Here is a 7476-nt window from a genome sequence, read left to right as displayed (position 1 = left end):
GTTCACCTGCACATCTGCTAATGTGGTATACTGCATCCGCTGTACCCATTGTGGCCTCTTCTACATTGGGGAAACCAAGGGGTCTAGGCCCGAAACGTCAGCCTTTCTGCTCCTATGATGCTGCTTGGCCTGCTGTGTTCATCCAGCCCTGCACCTTGTTGTCTCGGAGGCTTAGGGATCACTTTGCAGAACACCTATGCTTGGTTCGCAATAAACAACTGCACCTCCCAGTTGCGAACCATTTCAACTCCCCCCTCCCATTCCTCAGATGACATGTCCATCCTGGGCCTCTTGCAGTGCCACAACGATGCCGCCCGAAGGTTGCAGAAACAGCAACACATATTCCGCTTGGGAAACCTGCAGCCCAATGGTATCAATGTGGATTTCACAAGCTTCAAAATCTCCCCTCCCCCTACCGCATCCCAAAACCAGCCCAGCTTGTCCCCGCCTCCCTAACCTGTTCTTCCTCCCACCTATCCCCTCCTCCCACCTCAAGACGCACCCCCATTTCCTACCCACTAACCTCATCCTGCCCCCTTGACCTGTCCGTCCTCCCTGGACTGACCTATCTCCTCCCTACCTCCCCAGCTACACTCACCTTTACTGGCTCCATCCCCGCCTCTCTGACCTGTCTGTTTCCTCTCCACCTATCTTCTCCTTCTCCTCTATCCATCTACCATCTGCCTCCCCCTCTCTCCCTATTTATTTTAGAACCCCCTTCCCCTCCCCCATTTCTGATGAAGGGTCTAGGCCCGAAACGTCAGCCTTACTGCTCCTATGATGCTGCTTGGCCTGCTGTGTTCATCCAACTCTGCACCTTATTGTCTCTGATGATAATTACATGATACTTTTCACAACCTCAGGACCTTCCAACACATTTTATTGCCAATTAAGTACCTTTGTTTTGAAGTTTAGTCACCATTGTAATGTAGAACAAGGAAAGACCTGGCCCTTTAAAGGTACATTTTATAAAGCATGCATAGTTATGAAAATTAATGCAAATAGGAATACATTATTCCTGCTTTTGTGTGTAATGGCAATCTTCTCCAGTTCACTTACCTATTTTGCACAATTTATAGATAACACATTTTTCATGTCAGTCATAACGCTGAATTAATTTTTAAAGGCTTTAAGAAATACCTAAAGCACTTAAAAAGGTTTTATTCAGAATAGTGAATTTGTTATAATTAGTAATAGTAGGGCAACATGAAAGGCAACTTTTTTTAAACAGAGAGTGGTTTGTGTGTGTAAGGAACTACCAAAGGAAGTGGTGGATGGAGATACAGTTAAAATATTTAAAAGACATCTATAAAAATCAATGAATAAGGTCACAGAGCACGGAAACAGAAACTTCAGTCCTATTCGTCCATGCCGACCAGATAACCTAAATTTATCTGACCTCGTCCCATTTGCCAGCATTTGGTCCATATCCCTCTAAACCCTTCCTATTCATGTACCCATCCAGATGCCTTTTAAATGTTGTAATTGTACTAGCTTCCACCACTTCCTCTGGCAGCTTGCTCCATGAATGCACCACCCTCTGCATGAAGAAGTTGCCCCTTAGGTCCTTTTATATCTTGCCTCTCTCACTTTAAAGCTATGCCCTCTAGTTTTGGACTCTCCTACCCGGGGAAACCACCTTGGCTCTTCACTCTGTCGACGCACCTAATGATCTTATAAACTTCTGTAAGGTCACCCCTCAGACTCCGAAACTCCAGGGAAAATAGCCCCAAGCTATTCAGCCTCTCCCTATAGCTCAAACCCTCCAAACCCAGCAACATCCTTGTAAATCTTTTCTGCACCACCTCAAGTTTCACAACATCTTTCCTAAAGCAGGGAAACCAAAATTGAGTTCAGTATTCTAAAAGTGGCCTAACCAATGTCCTGTACAGCCTTGCAACTCCCATACTCCATGCATTGAGCGGTTAAAGCAAGTGTACCAAATGCCTTCTTCACCATCCTGTCTACCTGTGACTCAACGTTCAAGGAAATATGAACCTGTACCCCAAGGTCTCTTTGTTAGGCAACACTCCCCATGTCATTACCATTAAGTGTATAAGTCCTGCCCTGATTTGCCTTTCCAAAATGCAGCACCTCATATTTATCTAAATTAAACTCCGTCTGCCTCTCCTCAGCCCATCGGCCCATTTCATCAAGGTCCCATTGTACTCTGAGATAACCTTCTTCACTGTCCACTACACCACAATTTTGGTGTCATCTGTAAACGTACTAACAATTCCTCGCATATTCACATCCAAATCATTTATGTAAATGACAGAAAGCAGTGGGCCCAGCATTGATCCTTGCAGCAAACTGCTGTTTACAGGCCTCCAGTCTGAAAAACAACTCTCCACCACCACTCTCTATCTCCTACCTTTAAGCCAATTTTGTATCCAAATGGCTAGCTCTCCCGGTATTCCACGTGATCTAACATTACCAACTAGTCTACCATGCGGAACCTTGTCAAATACGTTGCTGAAGTCCAGATAAACAACGACCACTACTTTGCCCTCATCAATCTTTATTGTCACTTCTTCAAAAAATTTATGAAGTTAGTGAGACATGATTTCCCAAGCATAAATCCATGTTGACTATCCCTAATCAGTCCTTGCCTTTCCAAATGCATGTAAATCCTGTCCCTTCGAATCCCCTTCAGCTACTTACCCACCACTGATATCAGGCTCACTGATCTTTGGTTTCCTGGCTTTTCCTTACAGTCTTTCCTAAATAATAGCACACCATTAGCCACCCACCTTTCTTCTGGCACCTTGTCCGTGGCTATCAATGATACAAATATCTCAGCAAGGGTCCCAACAATCTCTTCCCTAGCACAAAGTTCTGGGATACACCTGATCAGGTCCTGGGTATTTCCGAAGGAAAGTTTAGAGGGATATGGGTCAAATGCAGGCAGGTGGGATTAATTTAGTTTGGAAACATAGTTGGCATGGACTAGTTGGTCTGAAGGGTCTGTTTCCGTGCTTTATGACTCTATGACTCTCTGGCTATATGAGATGAGAAGGTAGTAAACATTTGCTTGTATCCACAGCATTGGTTTTTCCAATGATTAATTTTATGCGATGCCTATGATGATCAAGAACATATTTATTATGACTTTAACATCTCCACCTGATTGAAACACTGACACATTTTGGAAGGCAAAGCTCCTGGTGCGGAATTTTACCAACAAAAGCTGATAAAATTTAAAGTTCACAAGTAGCTGCCACTGAAATGAGCATTGCCATCACACACCCAGTGTCAGTGTCCAATACTTGAGCTGTATTTACTAATCATATATTCATTTAGCCACATCTGGATTCACAGTTAGCCACAAACAAATGGAACCTAATGCATTAACCAATACTACTTTGCAGAAACCCGTGTGAGACAGAAGGTGCTTAATACTAATGTGATGAATTTGCAACCTGCATTCAATGCTGCAGAGCTAATCAAAACCAGCACAGCTTTGAATCTGGAGTGGGGCCTGACAACATTAACCCTAATGGATTTCCAGTGTATTTTGTGTGTTTATTATGATTAATTTTTATCTTTGATACATATAGGAATACAGTATAACTTCATGTACAATACACTAAGTTATTTCCTTTTCACATTTTTAACCCACGATTAATACTGATAGGATGGCCTAACTTCTAAAAATACCTTCTGCTTATGTCTCCAATTGGAGTAATCTCTAATGTTGTGAACCCTCCACATCTTTTGTTTCTATTTGAGATGTAGACCCTCACTGGTTAGATCAGCATATGTTGCCCATCTCCAATCAGCCTAGAATAGGTGGTGGTAAACTGTTTTTTTGCATGGCTGAAGTAGTCATGGAGTATGGGTTTGCCTGCAGTGCTGTCAGGAGGGGCTGGGACTTCCAGGATATTGACCGGTGACAGTGAAAGGGTATTGATACAGTTTCAAGTCAGGCTGGTATGTGTCACTGAGGGATCTTGCAGGTGGTGGTGGCCCTATGCATCTGTTTCCTTAGTCCTTCTATGTGGCAGATGTCAGATATTTGGAAGGTGTTTTCAAAGGATCCTTGGTGAGTTACTGCAGTGCATCTTGTAGATAGTACACACTGCTGTCACTGTGGATTGGTGGGGTTAGGAGCGAACGCTGAAGATGGTTAACAGGGTACTGATCAAACAGGTTGCTTTGTCCCAAACAGCATCTAACTTCTTGAGTGTTGTTAGAGCTGTACCTATCCAGACAAGTGGAGAGTATTCTATCACAATCCTGACTCATGCCTTGGAGATAGTGGACAGGCTCGCTGCAGAATTCCTAGTCTGTGCTGCTTCCTGAGGCTGTAGAGTTATAAGGCAGTTTCTGGTTGGTGGTCACCCCAGGAGGTTGATAGTGGGGGATTCAGAGACTCAGCCATTGAATATCAAGGGAAATAGTTTAAATTGTCTCTTGTTGGAGATGGTCACTTTTTGGCACATGTGGCACTTGCCAATTACTTGAGACAAAACAAATAGATTACGATCTATAAAACCAGTTGCCATGGTTACGATTTGAATCTATAACCCCTGAGTATTAGCTTGGTACTCTGAATTACTAGTGTAGTAACATTACTACTATAAGCCACTTAACTAATATGATTTGCAAAGAAATGTATGAAGGAAACCATGAAAACAAGTGGTAAAAATGGGCTAAAATATAAGGCATGTTTGACCAATAAAGTGCCCTTCAGAGGCATATTTTAAGAATTTGAACACAGAGATTAGCTCATCTAATTCATGGCCAACAGGATTTAAGGAGTAGAAAATTGGCTCCAAGATATTTATGTAACATGGAATGCAGCATTCTTTAGAAAAGAAGCAATATAAAAGTGGTGGAACCCAAATAGAATATAGGCAAAAGTGATTCAGCAATAAAGGCCATCAATTTTCCAAACAACTGTTGCATAGTGCAGGAGATTGAGAATTTAACTCAACCAGCACCTAGAGATGTTATCCATCCAAGTTGTTCTGTCTACAAGTTAATTAGCTGCATGCTTTTGTGTGCAAAAACAATTTCTGCAATAGCTTCAAGGCATGCAGGAATATTTCAATGTGCACCTTAATTCAGGGGTGAGATTTTGCTTTCTGCCTTCATTTTGAGTGAAATCAAAGGAAGCATGATGTGAGATGGATCTCTCAAAGGGGAACTGTCCAGATGTTTCATTGTGGTTGCTATGGTAGTACTTGTACTTAGCAGTGATGTTTTTATCATAGATTTACTATTATATTGTGGAAATATTTTATCTGCTTAATTTGGAAAAGTTTGTTTTAGTCTCTAGATACATTGTCCTTTTTTTTCTGATAGCATGCATTGTGAGGCTGATATTGAGGATGCATTGTTCATTTTGAAGTAAACTAGTAGAGGGTACAGCCAATGTTGTATTCTGTCAGGCTGTCTTACTCTGAGAAGGGGACTTCACTCAGGGCTGCTATATCAATGTCTAGTCTGGCTAGTTCATGGACTATGAGGACTGAGCATCATTGGGTGCTACTGTTGTCACCAGCGTTGAGCATTGTTCTCGTCTTCCAGCAAGCAAGCTTCCGAATCTTTCTTGTTTTCTCATTTTTTTTTGAAGTGAGGTTGTGATTTTGTATTTTGAAATGGGCTATTGCTATAATTGAAATATTACAGTATGTCTTTAAGTCATGATTGTCCCTTTAAGACCAGGAGATTATTTTGCAATCAGCAAACACAGACTGGGTGTCATTCAGAGCTTAATTGTTCTTTGGGGAAGTAGCTGCAGATTAACCGTTGCTTGCTAATATAGAACTTGAAACTTGCTGAAAAGACAGGGGCATTGCTGAGGCTTTTCACCTTACACTCGTTAAGCTAGGTGCCAGAAGTTGCCGGATTTTGGATTATCACAAAAATTTAAACTCCGCAAGAAAAGGACATTCCTTAGTTGGCATGCTGTTTGAAATTTGCCATTCTTGCATTTGCCTTGATGAAACACTTGCCATTTTATGTTTAAGCTGCATCGGTACTGAAGGGTGACAGTAATGTGTTTGACACACAGTTTTTAATATAAAAAAAGAATTAAAGCTCTTTGCTTAGGATAATGTTGTATTGCAGCTTTTATCATTTTGTTTAGTTAAATTAGTATTTATCTTTACAAGTTTGTAAGAAGCTTGATCCACATAGAGCGTGACTTGTGTATGGAACGAGTTGCCAAAAAAAGTGGTGGAGGCTGGTACAGTTACAACATTTAAAAGGCATCTGGATGGGGACATGAATGGGAAGGGTTTACTGGGACAAATGCTGGCAAATGGGACTATCTTAATTAAGATATCTGGTCAGCATGGATGATTAGGATGAAAGAATCTGTTTCCTGTATGATTCTATGACTCTATGAAATTATAAAGAGAACAAATTGTAATTGAATGATTTGCAAACCTGCAGCAGGAAAATAGTTGAAGGTAAAACTCCACATTCAAAAATGAATGCTGACAACTTTCATGGGAAGTTGAGCAGCTACAAGATATCAGGTGTAACTTGGAAACGGGCGTAACTGTGATCAATTATTTCTTGGTACAAAACAAAAGGAAGACTGACAGGAAATTTACAGGCAATGTAAGGGTTGTACCATTGAACCATAGTAGACATTAACACACAGGTATGATGCTGACAATGTTAAAATGCAGATGCCAAAGCAGAGCAGATTGATATTACGCATTTTCACACATAGTATGAAGTAATGACAGGATTTGATGGTAGATTAATATTCTAAGTAGATTTGAAAAGTGATTGCCCCTTCCATGGCTGCAGCAAGTTACTACGAGAGACAAATTGCCCTGTGCTATAAGTTTCATGGCTCCTTTGAAACATACCATATCTGGACACAGTTAACTCATACGGATGTCAATCCAGGGTTCAAAGGAGAGACTCCAATCTCTACCCAGTTGGACAATTCAGAGCAGAATTTCTTCCATTTGATTCACAGGCGAGAACTCTGCCATCAAACAAGAGGCTGACTCCATTAAGCAGAATATGACATGGTGACCAGCAGTGATTTTCCTTTACAAATAACACAACAACCACAAGGAAAGCAAGATTTGAAGCAATACAGAAGTTATATTTATACCAGGACAAATTGGAATGGGATAAATTAATGGCATTTTATTGGAGTGAGTGAAGTTGGGCAGGGAATGGGTTAATGAGATAACAAGGTGTAGAGCTGGATGAACACAGCAGGCCAAGCAGCATCAGAGGGGCAGGAAAGCTGACGTTTCAGGCCTAGACCTTGCTTCAGAAATCTTCTGAAGCAGGTCTACACTTTGTTATCTCAGATTCTCCAGCATCTGCAGTTCCTACTATCTCTGAGGGAATGGGTTAATGGCAGTTTGTGGGTGTTTATGGGAGTGGGTGTAGCCCGGCAGGGAATGGGTTAATGACAGTTTGTGGGGGGTTTATGGGAGTGGGTCTAGCCCGGCAGGGAATGGGTTAATGGCAGTTTGTGGGGGGTTTATGGGA

Source organism: Rhincodon typus, chromosome 14, assembly GCF_021869965.1.
Source record: "Rhincodon typus isolate 14 chromosome 14, sRhiTyp1.1, whole genome shotgun sequence".
Lineage (NCBI taxonomy): Eukaryota > Metazoa > Chordata > Chondrichthyes > Orectolobiformes > Rhincodontidae > Rhincodon > Rhincodon typus.
This window is presented reverse-complemented; position numbering follows the sequence as displayed.